The following is a 24,152-nucleotide window of genomic DNA, read 5'->3' as shown; positions in this document are numbered from 1 at the left end:
CATTCTGCTCTGGAGTGTATGGAACTGTGAGTAAATGTTCTATTCCTTCTTTGGTTAAGTAGTCCTTCACGCCACATCCCATATACTCTCCTCCACTGTCTGTCTATGCCACAACCAGGAACACTACTTATGTTTGCAATTCTTGGTTAAATTTGTACTTTGTGTGCATGTGTCTAGAGCATATAAATCCTCATGCACTCCTCCTGTTGCAATCAGTTCTCCCTTTTGCTTTATAAGGCATCTTTCTCCCAATGAGGTCACCATTCCTCCCTTTGCAAGAACTCTAATAGAAATTAAATTATTTGCCAGTTCTGGCACATATAAGTAATCTTTAATTAGAACCTCTCTAACCTGTCCACTTGAAGCCTGCACTTCACAGTTCCAAAGCCTACTCATTCAGCCGCAATAGATCTTCTATCAGCCACACTCAATATCTCCTTCTCATTTTCCTCTAAGTTATAAAAAAACAAAATTTCTGTGAACACATGTGCTTTGTACATCCACCATCTAAAAATCATATTTTTCTTTTAGTTGCATCTTTAGTTAGTATAAAGCACTTTTACAGGTGTGGCTGCTTATAATTCTCCTGTCTTATTGTTTTTTAAAAAACATCCTTCATCTTAAAAACATTACACTCTTTTTAAAAGTGCCCTTCCTTTCCACATGAGTGGCAAATCACTCGGCTTTTACTGTTAATGTTCAAGGCTGTTTGCTCAAAATTCTGTTCAATTTTATTACTGCAGTCTTCAAGCTGTTTGTTTATAAGTCTCTTCAAGCTGGTTTAAAACCTCAGAAAGACAATTTTCCCTTTGCTTTGATTTGGGATACAGCATTCTCATAAGCCTTTGGCAAGTTTATCAAAATCAACACAACTAAATCCTGTTTTAATGGAAGAGTTAACATATAGCCATTCTAGTTCTGACCAAACGTCTCCTGCTGTTTTCATTTTAATGGCTCTCAATGTCTCTATCTGCCAAACCTTTGATCAGCCTTCCTATGGCTTTCTCACTTTTGGAGTCCCAAGTGCTTTAATCTTCTAACTGGTCATCTCCCAGTCGTGGGTCTCTAATGACATGCCAGAGTCCCATTTCTAGCAGGAGGCTTTTTATCCTCTTCTTCCAGATCAGGTAGCTCCCTTCAGAGACCCTATCTTGTAGGCAGCTGTGCAGAATGTTGCAGGAAACCATTTTCCGTTTCTTCTTCTGTACCTATTTTACGATCTATCTATTATTTCACAGCTTCAAAGCTCATGCTGGGCCCAGAACCCTGTTGGCAGAGTTTTAAATGTGCAAAAAGGAGTGGAGCTCAAGCTGCTGAAAGAATAAACAGTTTTATTTAGAGAAAGCAACTGTGCGAAGAGAAGAGGAGAGAGAAGGTTGTAACTCTCTAACCTTCTAACTGTGTAATGAACAACTAGGGAGGAAGTTGGTTCAAAAAGAGAGGAAGTATCCAATGAGCAAATCAGGAGACAGGAGGGGATCATTTGAAAATACAGGAAGGCCTTAATCTATGCTAGCTACTTAACCCTTCCAATAGCCCCTGTAGGACAGTCTTCTTATCCTTCTTGCTTCATGCACACAGCAGATTTTGTGTATTCTAACAAGACTAACACGGTGACCCATCTTGATCTAACTTTGATACAGTAGTGTCATAGTTATGCAAGTCCCTTCTAACAAGTTGTCCCTTGGGGGGGGGCGTGATTTATTAAATCAATGGTCCTGGCATTGTAATCGTTTCTGTTTTTCTTAATTATGTTTTCTAATTAATGCTGCTGTTAGTGCTGCTATGCAGTGAGTGGGGGGAGGTATTTTTATTTATGTATATATTGTTAAGTAGCTTTGGTAGTGGCTCTCTTAGGGGCAGAAAGGCAGTATACATGCATATATGTAAATAAAATGTATCTTCATTGATTCATTGATTAACAGACTATTTGTTTTTCATTTCTGTGTTTTTAATGTCCTTGTAGCATCTATCCTTGCTGTTTCTTCTCAACTTTTCAACTTTCAACTTCTCAACTTTTCCAATTCATTTTGTGCCTTTCCTTGTTTGGTTTTTCTTCAGCATACATGTTTCCTTCTAACATCTTTTGTTGTTATACAGTGAGATAGCCGTACAAGATTTCTCAGCAGCCATGCTGCTTTTTTGCCATGTTTCCCAACCTTCTTTGAATTGGACATTTTTTATGGTTACACTTCAGATTTTTCAGTCCGGCTTCATCTGTGCAAGGTGGTAGCCCCAAAGATGATGCTGGACAGATGATTACCAGTTGAAAAAAAGTTACATGTGACTCAGTCAGTTCATTGCTGTAACAACAGACCTGTAGTCCAGCTTGCTGCATAGGATATCAAAGGAATGTTAGCCCTGCCACACATTGAAGAGAGATATCATATGGTTTCTTGAGATATGACAATCATGAGGAAATCAGGTGGGGAAAAGGGTAGAGGTGTAGGTGGGATGCAGTATTTAAGAGTCAGAGGCACCTGACCAAGGGACATTCCCCCCAGAGTTTGGCAGGGTGCCTGGAAGCTGAGCTAAGGAAAATTATGTATGATTGAAATACCACCCTCTGAGACCTGGCTCAGCTAAGAATCCTGCATTCCCTACTGAGACCTACTACAATGCTCCTATGTTTCAAAAACTTTGAGAAACTTCTAACTTCATGATTAACCATTTCTTTCCATAGACTGAACCTGAATTTCTCCAATTTCTGTAATATCAGGTTTGTAATTCAAGCAATAATATCAATCCTTACCATGTATTAGAAATAATTAACAAGTTTTGTACAATGTTAGCAGCCACCCATAATGTTTTGAACAGAATGTGCATTACAAATGTACCACAGAACATTTACATCTGTTGTTTCTCTACATTTTGGCAAAGAAATACTCTAGGGTTCAGTTGTGTACATGAGAAACATTGGCACCCTTTGTTGATTTTAGTGGCTCTTGGTGTATAACAGAAGATGTAACTTGTCATGGTACTATACAATTCACTTCCTTTGAAGTAAATCCTGTTAATTTCATCTCAGCCAGCACCCAAATAAGTCAGTTCTAGGACCGTAATCAGAAGAATAGTCATGAAAACTCCCATCATTACAATTAAGACACAATAATCACTAACTAATCAATTTACAAGTAAGGCAAATTACAGACTTTTAATAGATGTTTAATTAATTAAGATAACAACCACATAAGACAAGAAGTCCCTGGACAGAGGTAAAACTTCCGGAAAGTTTGAAGCTATGAAAAACAAGCATTTTTTTTCTCGAGGAAAAATGGAAATAAGGAGAAAAATTGGAATATATACAATGCATAATTGCTTATCAAACTCAACATTATTTTACTGCTTTAAGAACATCAAATAACTTATCATATGAAACTGTACTGTCTGGCATTTTTATGAAATTTAAAAGTATAAAAGCCTTATAGTGCAATCCTAAGCAGGGTTACACTGTTCTAAATCCGCTGACTTTAACTGACTTAGAAGGGTGTAACTCTATTTAGGATGGCACTAGTAGTTTTTGAACAAAGGAGAAGGGGGAAGCTTACTGAACCCAAAATATACTGAGAATGCTTCAGTCAAGCTACAGCAAATAAAATTTGTATGAAAAGAAATATATTTGTTCTATAGTGTATACAATAATAAAATTAAAAACATAGGGCCGGAATATCAGGCTGCATTAAGAGTAATCAAGAATAAGCTTTAGATAAGCTGTTATAATTTCTTATACAAAACTGATGATAAATATCAAATGACCAGCACAAGACCTAGGGATGCCAGCCTCCAGGTGGGACTTGGGGATCCCCCAGAATTACAGCTCATCTACAGACATCAGTTCCCCTAGATAAAATGGATGCTTTGGAGGGTGGCATCTATGGCATACCCCACTGAGTTCCGTGTCCTCCCCAGGCTCCACCCCCAAATCTCCAGGAGTTTTCCAACCTGGATCTAGCAACCTTACCGCCCCCCCCACCCATAGCCAGAAGGGACCTGGCAACCCTAATTCAGGCCCTATGTTTTTAATTACATTATTGTATACACTATAGAATAAATATATTTCTTTTCATACAAATTTTATTTGCCACTGTTAGTTTTCAACAAGCAAAAAACCCCAGGTTGCTTACCTGTAACTTACCGCCCCCCCCACCCATAGCCAGAAGGGACCTGGCAACCCTAATTCAGGCCCTATGTTTTTAATTACATTATTGTATACACTATAGAATAAATATATTTCTTTTCATACAAATTTTATTTGCCACTGTTAGTTTTCAACAAGCAAAAAACCCCAGGTTGCTTACCTGTAACTGATAATCTTCGAGTGGTCATCAGTGCATTCACACCCATGGGAAATCAGTGCCCCTGTGCTGATCTAATTGGTGTCCTGCAAAGCTCTAAGAGGGATTTTCGTGCCTCAGCCCCAGGCAGGCGCAGGAACCCCACTGCAGATGACCAGGGGGCGGGGAATGAACATCCCACCAGTTCTCTTCTGACTGCCATGCTGTGAACAGCTTGTTCTCTGGTCGGCGAGGTTATCTCAGTGATTACCTCAGCTCTTAGGGAGTTTCTCTTCAACATTCCTTTTTTTCTTTTACCTTCCCTTTTTATTTTCTTGTTCCTACAAAAAAAAAGGACTTTATTTTTCCGTTCCTTTCGGCCTTCAGCCGGTTTTTCACACACACCCCACCCTTTTTTCTGGTTTGAACGCCTGTTTATGGCTAAGAAGTGGGTTTCTTTCAAGAGGTGGTCCAACTGCAGTAGCAACTTAGCTCCACCAGACGGCCACACTCTCTGTGTCCTTTGCCGTGGTGTGGCCCATCGGCCTGAATCTTGCCAGCACCGTGCAAAGTTCTCCAATCAAATGAGAAAAAATCAGGTGGCCGGTTTCATGTAGACCTCTTAGAGTCCACCCTCGCTCCCGCCAGTGGGCATCCCTCAAAGATGGTGTCTGCGTAAATACTAGAGAGAGAGAGTTGCGAACTTCTGCACTCTGTACCACCTTAGCACATACACCTTACTTTTTTGCCATTCGAGAGGTGGAAAATAATAAATGTGGAAAATAGAAAACACAAATTTTGTAGTGAACAAAAAAAGTGTATTTATCTGGACAGAAATAGTCTTATCCAGTCCCAACAAGAACTATTTGGATATGAAGTTAAATTGAGAGCTGAGCTTGTCTTACTGGCATCAGGCAGGCAAGATTACACAGAGCCCCAATGGCTTAGTGACCGCAAGGACAAGTGCCTCAGCTGGACCTAGTCACGTGGAAGAAGCTGTGGGCTCCATTAGTCATTCCCAAATGACACATTGCTGAGAGCATGGAGATCTCTTGTTGATCACCATGTGCAAGAGAGTCCTATCACCTGCAGAGGTGCCTCAGGCTCACATAAAAAAACATGACCTTTCATTGCAGATGGAGGGAAAGAAGTCATTGATATCCAAAGGTAACACAATGTTTTACTTCTTTGTAAAAAAAATCTCATAAATAAACCACGTTGAAATGATCTCCTAGAATAAGAAAATGCTAAATATACTGGAAGGCATATCAAGATTTTATCTCCTGCCAGCTGTAGTTACTTAATAGTTGAATGTAACAATATTGCCAAAATTACATAGATTTATAACCCCAAAATGTATCCTTCCATAAATGCTGTTATGATTCTTGATCTGATGCTTTTTCATATGGTATCTTAACACCCTCACTTTTGCAATTGAAGGAAGCATATAAATAAAGAGGTCAGGTCGTGTATCTACAACAGTTATCATTTTAATATTTGTATTTTATGTTCAGTAAATGATTTTGCCCAAGAGCAAACCCACCCCCATAGTTGGAGCTGCCCCTGAACATACCCAGGAGCTGCAGGACTGTCACCTAGAAACTCACTGAGATGGCACAGAGAAGCCCATCGTGACGGCAGGAACGAGGAGGATCACTGCAACCACGGCCATGGCATTTGGGTCCTTTAAGACCCTGATACAGCTGCCTCCAGATTTTGCGGATTTTGGGAGGGGTGTTAAAAGACCTGAGTCAGCTTGAGGGGACGAGAGAGGAGGTCCTATGACTGATGAGGAAACTAAAACCTGACAAATCACCAGGCCCAGATGGTATATGTCTGAGTTTTGAAAGAACCCAAATGTGAACTTGTGGAACTCCTGACAAAAGCAGAAAGGGCCCGATTCAGCGTGGTCCAAATTTTGCGGGGCCGGGTGGGAGAGGGAGAGCTAGCCAAATGCTGGGTGGGGGTGGGTGGCCAGGCAGCGGGAAAGCCAGAACTTCCCCCTCTCCGCAAATATGCAATCTATCATTAAAGTGACAAGCAGTTCTTCCGCCAAGCATTTAACAACCTAGATTAAGCATGAAAGCACTTTATGGTTTGCCGCCATGAGTATGTTGTACTGTATGTAAATTTTGATTTTAATGTACTGTATGTAATTTTGATTTTAATGTATTGTTATAGACTGTTTTAGAGATATTGTTTTGTTGTTTTATTGTTGTAAGCCGCCCTGAGCCGCTTCGGCCGGAGGGCGGGATAAAAATCAAATAAATAAATAAATAAATAAATAAAGTCTGCCTCCATTCCTGAGGACTGGAAGGTAGCTAATGTAACTCCCATTTTTAAAAAGGGTTCCAGAGGAGATCCAGGAAATTACAGGCTGGTCAGTCTAACGTCGATACCGGGTAAGTTGGTGGAATCTGTTATTAAAGATAGAATTAGTAGACACATAGATGAACAAAACTATCGAGGAAGAATCAGCATGGGTTCTGTAAGGCAAGATTTTGTCTCACTAACCTGTTAGAGTTCTTTGAGGGGGTGAACAAACATGTGGACAAGGGTGACCCAATAGATGTTGTTTATCTAGACTTCCAGAAAGCTTTTGATAACGTTCCTCATCAAAGGCTCCTAAGGAAACTCAGCAGTCATGGAATAAGAGGACAAGTCCTTGACTGATTCCCCACCAGCAGCTGTGCCGCCCTCAGTCTTCTGTTTCCCCTGCTTGCATTGGTCAATTGCACACTATTCACTGCGGGGCCACATTTTGACCCACAGCTCCCCCCAATTTCCCCTGTGTCTTCTCGACGTGGGGGAAATCAGGGGGAGCTGTGGGTCAAAATGCGGCTATGCAGCAAGTAGTGTGAAATTGACCAATGCAAGCGGGGGAAACAGAAGAGCGAGGGTGGCACAGTTGCTTGTGGGGAATCAATCCCCTTGTGGATTAAAACCTGGTTTTTAACAGGAAACAGAGTGAGTATAAATGGGCAGCTTCAAAAGGGGATTGGGTAAACATATGGAGCAGAAGTCCATCAATGGCTATTAGCCAAATGAAACACTATGTCTGTGGCAGTGATGCTCTGTATTCTTGGTGCTTGGGAGGCAACAGTAAGAGGGCTTCCGGAGTTCTGGCCCGGCTGGTGGACCTCCTGATGGCAGCTGTGTTTTGGCCACTGTGTGACACAGAGTGTTGGACTGGATGGGCCATTGGCCTGATCAACATGGCTTCTCTTATGTTCTTATGCTGGTGCTTTAAGCAGTAGCATTGGGGGGGGGGGGAGGCTGCAGATACAGCCTAGGATTCCCCTGAAATCTTGCAGGACTGCTATCTCTTGCAAGACTTTGGTGGAGCTGGTTGGGCATGTGTGGCCAGCTTCACTGGCCTCTCAGGGAGCTTAAAAGGAGGCCAGTGAGGAAGCGGTAAGGCTCTGTCTTCAGGCTCAGAAAGAGGAAGAGCCCTTTCCCCCTTTACAGTCCTGAGGCTCTGTAAGCCCCAAATGGAGCACAAAGGGCACAGTGGATGAGAGAGCTTCTGAAGACAGGGCTGTGGACACCTCGGAACTCCACAGGTATTGTGTTGAATCTTGCTTGAATCAAACAGGCACAATTATTGAGACTAGCTACTTTAAGTTACAGGTTGGGTACTTGGAGAAATGGCTGAATGCACACTTTCCTCTCAAACAGTGTTGCAGAGATGGCAAAGACTGTACAGGAGGGTGTGTGCAGAGGAAAAAAAATTCATTATAATTCTGAATCTACCCTTTGGGGGGCAGGGTTTCTGTGGAGGACGCTAGCACTTTGGGATTCAAATCTGTCTGTTTCCAGCGTAAAAAGTAAAGGAAAAGGTTCCCTTGCTTGAAAGCCAGTCGAATCCGACTCTAAGGCTCATCTCTGTTTCAAAGCCGAAGAGCCAGCGCTGTCCAAAGACGTTTCCGTGGTCATGTGGCCGGCATGACTAAACACCAAGGCGCACGGAGGTTTCCAGCGTACGGAACCATTATTCTCAATGGGGAACGTATATGAGGGTCTGTGGCATCTGTTTATGAAGATAATCCCCCCAAAATTTCCACACAGCACAGTCCTTCCTGTAACCAAAAGACCCCCCCCCCCCAAGTTTCAAGTGACTTGGACCAAGTGCGTCAATTTTACAGACCTTCAGACTAGATGCCTCCTGGTGTAGAAGTTAGAAAAGATCAGCCTTTGCAGCTTCCAAAGTCCCACAGGGGAACACCTTCCCCCCCATATATACCATATATCATTTAATGGTAGTTGGGAGAAAGATTCTAATGACATATATGTGTTTATTGAACTCTGTTAACATAATAAATAGGGTTGCCATATACTGGCCTTGGTCACACGGGCCGGATATCGCGGGCGGGTGCGCGGGGGGGGGGGGGGGCATGGCCCCGCAGCGAAATAACGTGCGACTGTGCAATCAGGCATCCCCTCGCGGTCCCGTTGAGGTCCCGTGGTTAGGGGAGAGGTGCCGATCACATGACGCGCCAAAGAAGCGGCGCGACATGGCAAACGGGGTTGTGTTGTTGTTTTTTTAACCTGAAGTATGTGCATGCCCCGTTGGGTGCTTGTGCGCATCCCTGGAGACTTCGAGGGGGAAAAAATCTTTTCGCAATGGGGCATCGGCGGGCGCCGGATACCACCTGAAAGGCGACCAGATGCCCGCCCTTTCCCCGCGGTTTCCGGAAACTAGTACCTCCGAGGTACTCGTTTTTAACCACGCATCTTCGGAGGGAAGCCTCGGGTTCGCCACGGGAGCTCTACGCTTCCCAGATGTGGCAGTGAGATCGCGCCCGGAAAACCAGCCTATCTTCTGTCACAGTAGCGTGGCTAATGCTCCATGTGACCGCAGCCACTGAAAAGCAAAATAGAGGACATAGTTCTCAACTGAGGAAGAGAGAAGAGATTGGATTTATACCCCATCCTTCACTTACCAAAGGAGTCTCAGAGCGGCTTTCAATTTCCTTTCCCTTCCCCTCCCCACAACAGACACCCTGTGAGGTAGGCAGGGCTGAGAGAGCTCTGAGAGAACTGCTCTTGAGAGATCAGCTCTGAGAGAACTTGTAACTGACCCAAGGTCACACCAGCAGCTACATGTGGAGGAGTGGGGAATCAATCCCCAGTTCTCCCAGATTAGCATCTGCGCTCCTACCCACCAAACTGGCTACTTCAAATAAGTGATCCCTGTGACAAATTTCATTTTAAATGCCCCTATTTAAGCTGTGGTAATTGCTACCAACTAGACTATTCATAACCTTCCAACCCCAAAAGAGGACGTTTTCATCAGTTTTTAAAAAGAGCCCAACAAAGGATGGTCTTAAAAAAGAGAGGACATGTCCTCTAAAAAGAGGAAACCTGGTGACTCTATAATAAATGTATAACAGGAAGTGTTTATGCACCAAATACAACATTAAAGGAATGCTATCATAAGATGCAGACATTCTGGAAAATGTATTTGATGGGGGTTCACCATAGCAGCCAATTTAAATGGCGTAATGCACACTAAGTTACAGAAATCTTGAAAAGTGCACATCTACAGTATGGTGTTTTCCAGCAATATTAAAAATCATGGCACGATAGATACCTGGTTACATCTTAAATCAAAGAAACTAGGGACTATACATTCACACTCACACAGTGAACACTCAAGAATTTATGTTATCAGATTTCGACTTGGATCCAAGGTAGTATGAAAGGACCTGAGCTACATAGACAGCAAATTTTCTGTCTCCCTCTTCCCAATGTAGTTTTCTATCTCCTCCCCTGATTGGCTGCCATGAGTCAGTGGATCATCAGAAATTGGGGGGGGGGAAGCTACAGTCAGAGGGGAACTGCAGAAAAATAGACCTCCCCCTCTTCAATGAATGGAAAGGGAGGTTAGGCACTAAGCTATTATTAAAGAGTATAATCAAGATAGATATTAACCCACAAACTTAAACAGATCATGCCCCAATTACATTTTAAAACTGAGCTGTTGGCATTTAAATAGAACGCTGCTGAAAAACTCAGTGATGAAAGATTTTATCTTGAGAGATTTATAATTGCAAACACATTTAAATCTAAATGCAGTGCCCGAGATGTCTTATAAGTCAGCATGGGAAACAGGAAACTATTATTTTTGTTAAAGAAATGCATAGTATCTTGGGGGAACAACACAAGTGAGCTGAGACAAATTTACTTGATTAGATCTTAGAAATAGAACAATTACACAACATAGAAGGGTCAAAGTGTTAATGCACAATAAGTTTACAGATTTAAGACAATAACACAATAGGGGGGGTGGACCTTATCATATAGACTCTGAACAGCAGAAATTGGGATAGGGGCAAGAGGACTGATGTTTGGTAAGGAAGAGCTAGAAAGAAAAAGATTGCTGTAACCGAGAAAGGACATAAACCAGACATGTAGCTGGAGAAGGAAATGCTGTATTTATATTGTTCTTGGAAACATCATGATACTTTGGTGACAAAATGAATATTTTTATTAGATTTTTTAGTCGCCACTCACCCAAAGGGTCTCTTGGTGAATTAAACATTAAAACCAGTAAGTTAATGAACTACATAAATCAAACAACAAATATTAAATATTAACATTGAAATATGAGAAGAGGAGGAGATTGGATTTATGCCCCACCCTTCACTCAGAGTCTCAGAGCAGTTTACAAACTCCTTTCCCTTCCCCTCCCCACAACAGACACCCTGTGATGTAGGCGGGGCTGAGAGAGCTCTTTCCAGAATTATCCTTGAGAGAACACCTCTGACAGAACTATGGCTTGCCCAAGGTCATCCAGCAGCTGCAAGTGGAGGAGTGGGGAATCAAACCCGGTTCTCCCAGATTAGAGAGGGCAGCAGGGCTATTTTGGGGCAGGAATGCACAGGAACGGAGTTCCGGCTGGCTCCCGAGTTGGCCACGCCCAGCAGGAACTCATTAGCATAATAGGCCACACCCAACAGCAGGAACGCATTAGGACTGGCTACATTAGGGGTGTGTGGCCTAACGTGCAAAGGGTTCCTGCTAAAAAAAAACAACTCTGGGTTTTGACTACAAACAAGGTAAACAGAATAAGAAGCAAAAGGTGAGTGTGGCTGGATGACACTTCTGGTAACATGTGGGGTGTGGCATAATATGCTAATGAGCTGCTCTGTCAGGGCTGTGGCCTAATATGCTAATTTATTTCTGCTGTTGGGTGTGGCCTGTTATGCTAATGAGTTCCTGCTGTGCTTTTTCTACGAAAAAAGCCCTGGAGGGCAGGAGTGACCTTTTCCAAAAGGAGAGGGCAGGAGTGACCATAAAGCAAAAGTATTTACGGACATGAAGAGTAATCAAAGAGAGGGAATCTTGGGAAGAAGGGAGTTTAATCCTGAGCATATTGCTTGTGAGACAGGGATGAGACATCTGAGCTTAAATAGCAAAGATGCAGCTGGAGATGCAGGATGAAAGGAGAAAGAAGGTCACCTGTGTGTAGATGGCACTGAAAGCCATAGGATATGGTGAGGCCTGCCAAAGGCATTATACAAAGTACATACAGCAAAGATGAGTATCCTGAGGAACCTCGATTGATAGGAGGAAAGCCGAAGATGAGCATCTCTCAGCAGAAGCACTGAACAAATGGTTAGAAAAATGCCCAGCTGCAAATAGACACAGTCTCCTGAGAATCAGACAGCAGAGGCTAGAAGGGTTCTAGGATGGACTGCACCAATTCAGATGGCAGGTGGTAGAGTCCAGATTTGCATTAAAAGCTCCATGCAAATAAAACAAATTTAGATTCCAGTGACACCTTTAAGACCAACAAAGTTTTATTAAAACTTTTTATTTTATTTTATTAAAACTTCGTTGGTCTTAAAGGTGCCACTGGACTCTAAATTTGCTCTATCGCTTCAGACCAACACGGCTGACCTGACCACCTGGATTCATGCAGCTAAAAACTCAACCCAGTAGAAAGAAAATTTCTACCTCTTCTGCTTGTGTTCAGTGCTTCTTTTTAAAATTTGCAGAGTTTTTCCTCCCAGCACAGGGGAGCATTTTTGTGATCCTCCACCAGAAGCCTGAGATGGTACAGTCCATTTTACCATCTCATTCCCTATTTTATTCTCCTGAAAGTGTCCAAGTCTAATGGAACTGAGGAGGACAGGCGGGCAAATGTATCAAAGGAGAGATCAAGCAACCAGGAGGCAAATGGTAGAAGGGAAATCAGATGGTAGGTACAAGCGCAGGACTGGTTAAGCAAGGGGGCAGGCTGCATAAAAGTTCATAAATTAAGCTTTACTGCATACTTTTATTTTCACTCTGATTTGAGAAGGCTGGATATACTTGGAAAATATGTTTCTTTCTTTGAAATGGGAGCCATCCACCTATCCAGACAAAACCGAAGGTCCAAATGTAACTTAAGGTCCACGGAATCCACTCTGACATGTTCAAGCATGCACCGAGCAGTAAGAACCTATGCTGGTAATTTTTCTTAGGGGAGAGGGTTCCCCCTGCCCCTATGGTGGGCAATCAGCCCTGTAAAAACTGAAAATACTGATCATGTTTGGTGAGGACAGCTCTCAGACAGCATAAGATGTTGTTTCTGTTTGGTAATGAAGGCTCATAAGAACATAAGAACATCAGAGAAGCCAATCTTGGATCAGGCCAATGGCCCATCCAGTCTAACACTCTGTCACACAGTGGCCAAAAATACTAGGTGCCATCAGGAGGTCCACCAGTGGGGCCAGGACACTAGAAGCCCCTCCCACAATTGCCCCCCCAAGCACCAAGAATACAATGCATCACTTGCTCCAGACCGAGAGTTCCTATCTATACCTGGTGGCTCATAGCCACTGATGGACCTCTGCTCCATATGTTTATCTAATTCCCTCTTAAAGTTGTCCATGCTTGTAGCCACCACCACCTCCTGTGGCAGTGGATTCCATGTGTCAATCACTCTTTGGGTGAAGAAGTACTTCCTTTTATCTGTTCAAACCCGACTGCTCAAAAGGTTGCCAAGTCTCTCTTCCTTATCAGGAACTATAATTGTGATTTCTAAGTAAAGTGATGTACCTTTGATGTTCAAGTTATATGAATACATATATATTATATATATGAAATAAAAGCTGCCGACATTAAAAGGAATATATTTTACAATGTTAAAGGTAAAAAGTAGATATCACCCACGTTGTGTATCCTACTATTTTCAAAAAGCTTCTTTAGTCCATAATGATGATAAGATACCATGAATAATCATCTGAATCTTTCTTTAAGCATATTCCATTGGAGGAAGATCCTTTTGGCTGGAGGATGGCTTCGAAGTTGAATGAACAGACTGGTAAGACAGAAGCTAGTACTCCTAAATACTCTGCCCATCATCATGGGTTCGTTCTTCACCTTGCAGGTGTGCTGTTTCCATATGGGAATAAGATAGGCATGCTAACAGCCAAATCAAAACTGCCATTTCTCTTCCTCTTTCCAATTCTTAAACTCTGATTAAAGCTTTTCTCAACTTTTTCTAGCTTATTGTATGCAGGCTCGTAGCCAGGATTTTGTGGATTGTGGGGCAATTTTTTTTCTGGTGGGGCTGAAGTTCTCAGTGCAGAAAGAAAACCCCAAATTCTGAGGATTATGACTCAGCTACTATGGAATCAAGCCTTTTAAAATCAAAGCATAGAGGCTTCTGGAAATCTTAGCCCCAGCGTGTGACAATAGCAGGCTGAAAAGGGGGAGGGGAAAGAACAGACAGCTTGAGAAGACTCAGAGAGAGAAGAGACTGCCTCGAAGCCCTCCTCAACTTCTACCCTACTGCTATGCTTCTAGAGAATCTGCTCATCAGGAACACCAGTTGATATGCCAGAGCTACACGCCTGATAGGAAAAGTAGTGAGCGAGTAGGTTTTTTGGTTTGATTTGCATTCCTTGCTGAACTGTATAAATTCTTTCCCCTATCTATATGTTGTTTGTCCTTTTTTTGCAAATAAAATTTTATGTGTTTTTATACAGATTGGAGTGAGTTTATTGGCCAAACCCAGATAAGTATTTCCAGTGCCACACCTACCATCGACCAGAAAATTTAATCTACATAGGTGTCCTTAACCTTTCAGCCAATAGAAGGCTGTTACAGGATAGATCTCTAAAGTGCAAGCTGTCAACCACTTTAGATGACAGTTCTCAGCTGCTGCAAGTTAATCCCGCCTAAGCAACAATTCTGATAACAAGCCAGCAGGTGGGGGTGATGACTTCTCTAGTCAAGAAAGCTAACACTTAGGCAGAAAAACTCTCTTCAAGGAGACCAGTTTCTTGACACAGAGTTAGAAGTGATCTTAGAGATCACCTACTCCACCCCCCTTGCTCAGTCAACAACAGCACCCTACTCTGCTTAAAGGAGCACACATCTTAAAAAATGTTTGTAAATGATTGAAAAAAGCATTTATAGGAGAAATTCTTGTGGGGCAGTGCCTTTAAAAAGGGGGACGGAGACCCCAAAAGCCCCACCAAAGCTATGGGCCTGATTGTATGCCCTGATGGGAATGCCTTTCCATGCTCAGTCATGTCTTGTGTGGCAGTATGAACTTCTGCTGGTTTCAGTCAAGTGCAGCTACAGAAAGTCTTCCCATTCCTTGTCGATGCCACATGCATTCGTTTCTTCTTTTCTCATCTTCTTTGAATCTCTATGTGAATTGTACTCACACCCTGGCAAACAGCACTCTGGCTGGCTCCAAACTTCATCAAGTTTTACAAATGTTCCCTTACAGATTATTGACTGTGCTACGATGATTTGGATCTCTTGAGAAACCGGCACTAACATAACATATGCTTTACTTCTTTAGCCTCTGCCTACCCTTTTTGAGTAACACAGATTACATATCGTGTCTTCACATTTGGAATATGTTCGTTTTAACGTGGGCATTAGAGTAACCGGTGCGAATTCCTGAGCCTGTTATTATTGTGACTGAACATAAGAATATAAGAGAAGCCAACATTGGATCAGTCCAACACTCTGTCACACAGTGGCCAAAAATACCAGGTGCCATCAGGAGGTCCAGCAGTGGGGCCAGGACACTAGAAGCCCTCCCACTGTTCCCCCCCACCCCAAGCACCAAGAATACAGAGCATCCCTTGCCCAACACTGAGAGTTCCTATCTATACCTTGTGGCTCATAGCCACTGATAGACATCTGCTCCATATGTCTATCCTATTCCCTCTTGAAGCTGTCCATGCTTGTAGCTGCCACCACCTCCTGTGGCAGTGAATTCCATGTGTTAATGACTGCTTGAACATATTATTATTCTTCTCAGGAAAACTCTATTTTACTGCACCAAAAACGTGTCTTAAAATCCTCACAACTTTGTTCAATGATCCCTTGGTTACTAGTTGTGTATGTTATCCTTTCAGGCCAGGTGTAAAACGAACCCTGCAACTGCTTTTAACAAGGTGGTGGAAGGCAAGTTTCTTCCTTATGCTCAAGCTTCCCAAGTAAATCTGAACCAGACCAGAAAGTAGGCATCATACACGTGGATATGCATCGAGTTCACAAGTGCCTTTCCAACTATATGTTTCTTTGCCCTTTCCACGATGGGTGTAATCTTCCCAAACTCTGGTGAGTACTGCATTCCAAACTCTGGAAAGAGAGTCCCAGCTGTGAGATCATCTCTTGCCAGTAATTCTCATTAATGAAACAGTAAAAGATTGCCATGGGTTGTTACCAAATGCTTAACCTAACGAAGGAAGGTGTCATAGCATTTGTAACAATATAAGCGTGTTTAAGCTTAATTAATCTTCACATTAATCTTCACTTTCCTGACCTGGTTGAGACTAGAATTCTCTGGTGGCATTCTAAGCATTCTTCCAAATGTACAAATTCCCAAGCGTGCGAATTCTAGCATGCTTTGGAGGAAGCTAAATCAGTATAAACCTGTCGTGTAGACATAGCCTTAGGCTACAGCAAGTAACTGGAGTCACTTCACCATATCTACTGTCTCTATACCTCTTGAAGCTGCTGTCTTGGCAGACCTAACCAGCACCCTTTCTGCCCCGGATTATGCCTGTTTGTCTAGCCCTGACACCAGTCGTCTACTAAACTCTTTTTTTCTCCCATTGGTTCCCTTTCACAGTTAGGCCTAGAAGACTTCTCTTGCCCCCCCCAACCAACCCCCCCCCCCAAAAGACAGATACTACTCATTCTTGGCTCTGCAATCCCTTTTCTGCTCAGTATAATCCTGGAGACTTCAATTACTTCAGGTTTATATTGTACTGCTTAAAATAAATGTTCACAATTAGCTTCCAAGTAAGACGCCAAAAAATTAAGGGCCATGCATAAAGGGCAATGGGCTACAGCTCTCCTGAGTCTTCACAGCTTTAGGGATAGGCATTTGAAATTCAATAATCAAAATTCAAAACAAATGCAGTCTGTTCTTTGATAGCGTTACGGTAGCAAATCCCGATAGAAAAATTAGCATCTGTATATAATTAGGAAAGTTTGTTAATCCTTTGTATTCCGGTGCCTTGTTGGTGCATCTGCTTTGGCAATGATGTAGAAATGGGAAAGTGTGAATAAACAGGGATGCCAGCCTCCAGGCGGGGCCTGGGAACCCCCCAGAATTACAGCTCATCTCCAGACTACAGACTCCAGTTCCCTTTGTGAAAATGGATGCTTTGGAGGGTGGACTCAATGGTGTATGTATCTCACTGAGGTCCTTGTCCTCTCCGGACTCCATTCCCAAATCTTGGCTGCGGTCACACGGAGCATTAGCCACGCTACAGAGACGGAAGATAGGCGGATATTCCGGGTGCGATCAAACCGCAACATCTGGGAAGTGTAGACCTCCCACGGCAAATCAAGGCTTCCCGCCGAAGATGCGCCGTAAAAAACTAGTACCTCCGAGGTACTAGTTTCCGGAAACCGCAGGGCAAGGGGGGGCGTCTGATCACGTTTCCGGTGGTAGCTCATGGCCCGCCCATGTCCTGTCGCGAAAAGGGGTTTTTCCCCAAGTCTCCATGGGATGCGCACAAGCATCCAACGGTGCATGCGCACACTTCGGTTAAAAAAAGATCCACAACCCCCGCTGTGCCGCTTCTTTGCCACGCCACAGGATTGACATATGATTGGCACCTCCCCTCCCCCCGAACGTCGGTGGGACATTTGATCCGGCGGCCACACGGTAGTTCGCTCCGGGGCAAACAGCCACGCCTCCCCCCCGCGATATCCGGCCCGTGTGACCGGGGCTCTTCAGGAGTTTCCCAACCAGGACCTGGCAACCTTACCCTCCAATCCCCGTCTGGTGGCCCCTGGCAACCCTAATTATGTCTTATACGCTATGCTTATTCAGATTGCTGTAATCACAGTCTTAGTACATTGCTTATTAGATGTCTCTTCACATTAATTTTATTGATTTACAACGTGTAATCTACTTTGAGTCAACAAGAAAGGTATTCCAGAAATGTAGTAAATAAATAAAATGGAAGAACATGACTTTTGACTAATTTGCTCCTAGTCCTTCATATATCTTTCCGATGCTACCTTTTACAAATACAGACAATCTGAATGGCTGCTAGAGGTGATTACAGAAGACATACTCAGAGTTGTTGTTAAGTGATACTGAAAGATTTCTGCCCTCATAGCTTCTAGTTTTTGGTTAACACGTGACTGTAAATTTGAGGAATGTCTGTTTACATTTGTAGCCCAACTGTCCTGCACACAGCAACATACATGAACCACCCCACCCCATCTTATCTTCACAACAACTTTGTGATACAGGTTATGTCAAGGCTAAGGGTCATGCGGTGAACTTCGTGGCTCAGTGGTAGCCCTCTTCAGTCCTCATTCGATACTTTCTAAACACTATACAACACTGGCTTATGGTTTATGGCTGCAACATTATGAGGATTCCACTAGTGTGTACATAGTTTGTGATTTCTATGAAAACGGGCAAGACGGTGCCATTGAGCAAGGTAGCCGTGCAACGTGTTTGTAGCTAAATTTATCTTCCACTTCTTTCTCCCTCTGCTTTACATCTGAAAATAATTGCCATTGAAGAAGCACAACAACATGGATGCCCCCTTGTTGTCATGGTAATCAGAGCCATGCTGATTGATAGCCAAGTGGGTTCCAACAAGGTTACATGTTATTCTCCAAATCCTACTGCATTATATCTGAACATTAAGGCTGCTATGAGCACCATCCTCAGAACCTACCTAACCCATCATTTTGTTTTATTTATTTATTAGATTTCTATTCTGCCCTTTCCCAAAGGAGTCAGGATGGATTACAACCAGAAAACAACAACTGCATACAAAAATACATAATATAGAAGATAATAAAATCAGACACTGGCCATTCAAAAATAATCAATAAAATACAGAGAAGTGAACGGGTGGATGAGTTCCAGGAGGACAACAGAACAAGTCTGACTTGCAAGTCCTGCAGAAGTTCAGAAGGTCCCACAGGGCTCAAACTTCATAAACTAATGCAGGTTGCGTAAATGTTCTTACATCATTCAAATTCAGCAGGTGATATATGAAGATGCACTCCAAAATCTCCAAATTGTTGCAGTTGAACAAAGCAAATTTAACATTGATAAAACTTATTTCATACAATTCATTCTGTCCAGGTTTTCAAAGAATTTGGAATATTTTTGCCAAGGAATAAAAGGATGAGAAGAGGAAGGGGGTGAGGAACAGGCATGGTGGTTAGAGTCAGGTGTCCTTTTAGTAGCAGACCAGCAGAAGTTTGGGATCAGAAATTATGCAGCATACCAGATGGCTACTAGAAACTACTCCAGACACCCGTCCCCTGAATTATCTGAAGAGAGATTTGCATGATTCCAAATTCCACTCCAAACATCAACTTCTGCATTTTGCAGCAGTGAGTCCAGACAGGCACCAGGGTTTTATAGGTGAGCACTTGTTATTGTATTGTATTGTGTTAATTGTAAGTGCAGAATGCCTGAGCATTGAGTCTTGGTATCCTGAAAAGTGCAACAGGATTGGTTGGTGTCAGGAGACAGACCAATCAGGACAGTAGTGGACATTCGGCGGGAACAATTCCTATTGGTTCCAAGCACTTGTTATTGATTGGATATTATTGCTCTAGGGGGTGTGGTTTTCCTTGGTTCAAATTGTATATAGTTGGGTCGTTCTGTATGTTTGCTGCTGTGTTCTGAGCTGAATAAACGATCACTTTTGAAAAGAGCTGCCTCAAGTCCAGTACATAATAGCACTGAATGTCTTTTCTTGCGTCATTCAATCAAGGCTTTCTTCAAAGGCTCAAAATGCCCCGCCATCCACTAATAAGAAAGGAGACACCCAACTTCAGTTGAAAACTAAAGATGGATAAGTCTTCCTCCCCTTGTTGCTATTCGGGAATGCGAATGTCTCCCATGTTGGTTTGCTGCATATGTTGTTCTGCAACTGTGATTCTGGAAGAAATCCCGTTCGTGGGGAGCCCGTACGCAGGGAGGGCGGGGTATAAATGGAATGAATAAATAAATAAATAAAAGAAAGCTACCACCTCAAGACAAATTCCCCCCCACCGCCCTGACTTCACTGGAGATTCAAGAGCTACGCAAATGGATATGGAAAGGGTGGGGAAGAAGATATGTCTGGGTTTTGTTCTAATGATTTACGTGTCTTGCAAACAAAACTTTCATTATAAAGAAATACTGGAAAAGCTCCCCCACTGCGTGTGTTCCAAAAAGGTATTTACAGCCCAAGTCTGTTGGTCAAAAAGCCAGTGGCTTTGTGGGGGGGGGGGGGGGGGGAAAAAACAATGAGATCTTACCTTTGATTAGACCACGGAGGATGGTGCTTGCTAATCTGTGGTAAAGGTAAAGGTTCCCTTGCTCGAAAGCCAGTCGAGTCCGACTCTAGGGTTGCGGTGCTCATCTCCGTTTCCAAGCCGAAGAGCCAGAGCTGTCCGAAGACGTTTCCGTGGTCATGTGGCCGGCATGACTAAATACCAAGGCGCACGGAACGTTGTTACCTTCCCACCGAAGTGGTACCTATTTATCTACTTGCAATTTCTTCCTTTCGAACTGCTAGGTTGGCAGGAGCTGGAACTAGAGACGGGAGCTCACTCCGTCATGCGGCAACTCGGGTCTCGAACTGCTGAACTACTGACCTTCCACAGCCTGCAGTTCAGTGTCTTAACCACTTGAGCCACCGTTATCTGTGGTAGATAATGATTATTTTCAGTGTCTTTATAAGGATATGGGCTCCAGATTTATCAGTATCTCAGAATCTACAATACACAGGCAGCAGAATGTACCATATTAGTGTTTCATTGAAGAAGAGGTGCAGATGAGTGTTTTCTTGCAATGCGGTCATTTTTCTACAATTGTCACAGTTAATTGGTAGCAGTTAATCTGAAACCTGACCTGGATGGCCCAGGCTAGCTCGATCTCATCAGATCTTGGAAGCAAAGCAGAGTTTGCCCTGGTTAGCACTTGGATGGGAAAACACCAAGGAAGTCCGGGGTTGCTACGCGCAGAAGCAGGCGATGGCAAACCACCTCTGGATGGCTCTAGCCTTGAAAACCCTACGGGGTCGCCATAAGTCGGCTGTGACTTGACGGGGGGAAAAATATGAAGCAGCTACATTTCTGAAGGTTCTATACAGCCCCTTCAAACTGGCCTGATTTCCCCAGCTTCATTTTTTAAAATGACCTGACATTAATCCACCCATGGCGTAAAAGTAAATAAATAAATGAAAAATCTGATCAGAACACCCCGGTACGAGTTTCTACCAAACACCAGCTTTGATGTGACGTACCAGATCTTTTCATATTGAAATCTAAAGATAACGTCTTCACTTGCCACTGAAAAAGCAAGAAAGTAGAAGAGAGAGGAAGAGAAGAGATTGGATTTATATCCTGCCCTTCGCTCAGAGTGGTTTACAAACTCCTTCCCCTTCCCCTCCCCAAAACGGACACCCTGTGAGGTAGGTGGAGCTGAGAGACTTCTCTCGAGAACCGCCCTTGAGAGAGCAGCTCTGACAGAACTATGGCTTGCCCAAGGTCATCCAGCAGCTGCAAGTGGAGGAGTGGGGAATCAAACCCTTTTCTCCCAGATTAGAGTCCGCGCACTTAACCACTACACCAAACTGGTTCTCAAGTAGGTGGCCAATGACCATCTTTTGGTAGACCATTTCATGCTACTATCAAGAACCACCTGTGTTCAGAATGGGCCGGCCTGAAGCACCTTTATGCCAGATTCCAGTGTTTTGCTAACACGCACATCAAAGGAGGGGCCTGAGCTCTGGAATCCGCCCCCATCAACGACTAATTGCTTTGTCAAAATGCCTCTTTCATGGTTTATGGTTGTAAATTTGGAGGATGGGGTATGCAACAGGATTTAAGTTCGAGATATGTTATTTTAGTTTGTAATTTGTGTGTGTAGTCAGAATAAACCAGCGCAGTCACAAGGGACTGCAAAGTTTGGTCAAAGGATCCTGCAGTATCAGTTTACTTCTTCTCCTAGCCCAATACGGAGACCCAGGTTTTGTGGGTCACAGTCCACAATTCTAGCCACTACATTGTGCTGGCCCTCTGTCCGTAGACCCTGTCTGTCTGTGCTGGCCCTCTGCCTCTCGACAAAACTTCATTTACAGTTTGCAATTCTGTACCTTTTTCTTTCCCCCAGTGCAGATCTTTTCCTCACCTCCTCCTTCTCCTCCACTCTGTTATAGCTGGAATTAGGCAGCCAGTCTCATAGGAAAGCGTGCAGACGTGGTATAGATAACCTGCCTGCAGTCCAAAGTGGTGCAGTCTAATTTACCTCCTCATTCTGTGGCCTGCGTCATCGATAAGGGTGCTGCTGAGAGCACAGGAACAGTTTCCGTGCGGGAAACTCTTGAGCCGCTGCGGGAGCTGGGCAACCAAACTCCTTGCATGTGAGCAAGAAGGCGTAAGAAACAGAGGTGCTTCTAGGAGGGGGAAGCAACTTTGAACCGGAGGCCAACCTACTGTGCCTCGGGTTAATTAACATGGAGACATCCACAGTCCCAGTGGCGTTCCTTGGAGGCCAGTCTCCATTCACTCAGGGTTGCTCCTACAGATGCTAAGCCTAGGACTGCAGCCCAAGGCTCTGTTTTGCCTGCTCACGTCGCTGCCAAGCACTGAGATCTGGGCCTAGTTTGTCCAGGCAGGAGAAGGAAGTGGTGGAACTCTGGAGATCACCGAATCTACAGCTGGTGGATTCCGCTTATGCACGCACTGGTGGATCAAGAACTCTGTGCAAATAGAAAATGAGGACAGCAGGAGAAAGTGTCTATTTGCTTCTATTTGCTTTGCTGGTTTTGCAGGGAGTTCTCCCCCCTCCCCCCATAGGGGAGCCATTCCAAATGGGATCTTCCACTTGTAGCCTGACCGGGTGCAATCCATCCCATCAGCCGAGCAATTTTCCCACTTTATTCTCTTGCATGGCAAAGGCCTGCCTGACACATGCAGGAGAATACGACGGTAGAACAGACTGCGGAGTCTGGTTCTGAATGCTCCTTCACATAGAACACAGGCTGCGGTCACATTGGAGGCTTGCCGTGGTCGGTCTGCGTCTCTGTTTGCCGCAGTTTAAATAGTTGCGGGAAGTTTTGATCAGACATCCCACCCAGAACCGCCTTCACTGCGCGCTCTCCCCATGATCGATGGTTCAGATTGTTGCAGCATTCATTTTTTTTGGGTCTTTCACCCATGTGCATAAGTGTGTATCCGAAGCTCCGGCTCATTTTTGATAGCTCCACAGTCTCTCCGCCAAGAACTCTGGCCCATCTTAGCCTCCTTCCCTTCGCCTCTCTTCTGTGGAAGGGGGTGGTGGTGCAGTTTTACACAAGAGTAACCATAGATGCAACGAACATGAAATTGAGCAAACTTCAGAGGACGGCGGAAGACAGGAAGGCCTGGCAGGATCTGGTCCATGGGGCCGCAAAGAGTCGGACGACTGTGCGACTGAACAACAACAAAAAATCCCACTGACTTCAGTGCATATGCCCTTGTGTCAACCATGGGATGCTCTCAGACTCGGATGCATAAACAGGAGGGAGGGGTTGGGGGGGGGTGGATTGTCGCTTGAAAACAACTCCCCCGGGGATTCCCAATCTAGAATGACTTCTCGGCTGTGGTGACTGACAGCGCTAGGGGCGATTATGTGCTTATGTGAACATCGTTACCGGATCAAGAAAAAAAAAGGAGGCAGAAATGAAAGGGAAGTTTCAGGCTTCCCAAACGGCTTGACTTTGCAGGAAGGGAGTTCAGACAGTCAGAAATGCAGCGTGGCACTGCTGGCATCTGTAAATACCGGACTTTCCCTGGTGCCTGATTACTCAGCATCCAAAGCGAGACAAAGTGGGTGCGGACAACTGGGGCACGGAAGGCAGATGTTGTCGTCTGCTTGTGCTCTTTAAATCCGCAAAGGTAATGTAACCATATTGGTGCAAACTGCTTGTGTGACCGCAGCCATAGAAAGAGAGAAACCTACTGCACAAGGGGGAAAGCTTTGACTGCCTCTCCTTGCTAGCTTTCTACTTGCGATGGCTTTATCATCTAAAGGGATTGTGATGGGCAGGAGGCTGTCCTGCCCTGAAGAGGGAAACAGCCCCTCAGCTGAGCCTCTGGGAGTGATGCTCCAGCATCCAATCACCTTTCAGAAGGGGGATGAAATGCTGGAGGGCAGCACAGCAGGAGCTGAGTTCAGGTCTGTCTCAGGGAGAGTGCAGGGAGAGCTCCAGTCTGGCTCAGGACAAGAGCAGACAGTTGGAAGGGTAGCTCTGCTTGGTAGTGTGGCAGAGTGGTTTGGCTCTACCTCTGGTTTAGCACTACCTGGTTGTGAGGCCTGTCTCTGGTGGTGAGCAGACCTGGTGGCATTTGGTCTGACTCTTGGGAAAGGGCAGGCTGGTGTGTGTGGAATCCTGT

Source organism: Gekko japonicus, unplaced genomic scaffold (assembly GCF_001447785.1).
Source record: "Gekko japonicus isolate JY-2015 unplaced genomic scaffold, Gekko_japonicus_V1.1 scaffold120, whole genome shotgun sequence".
NCBI lineage: Eukaryota > Metazoa > Chordata > Lepidosauria > Squamata > Gekkonidae > Gekko > Gekko japonicus.
The sequence above is the reverse complement of the archived record's forward strand: the minus strand, read 5'-3'. Positions refer to the sequence as shown.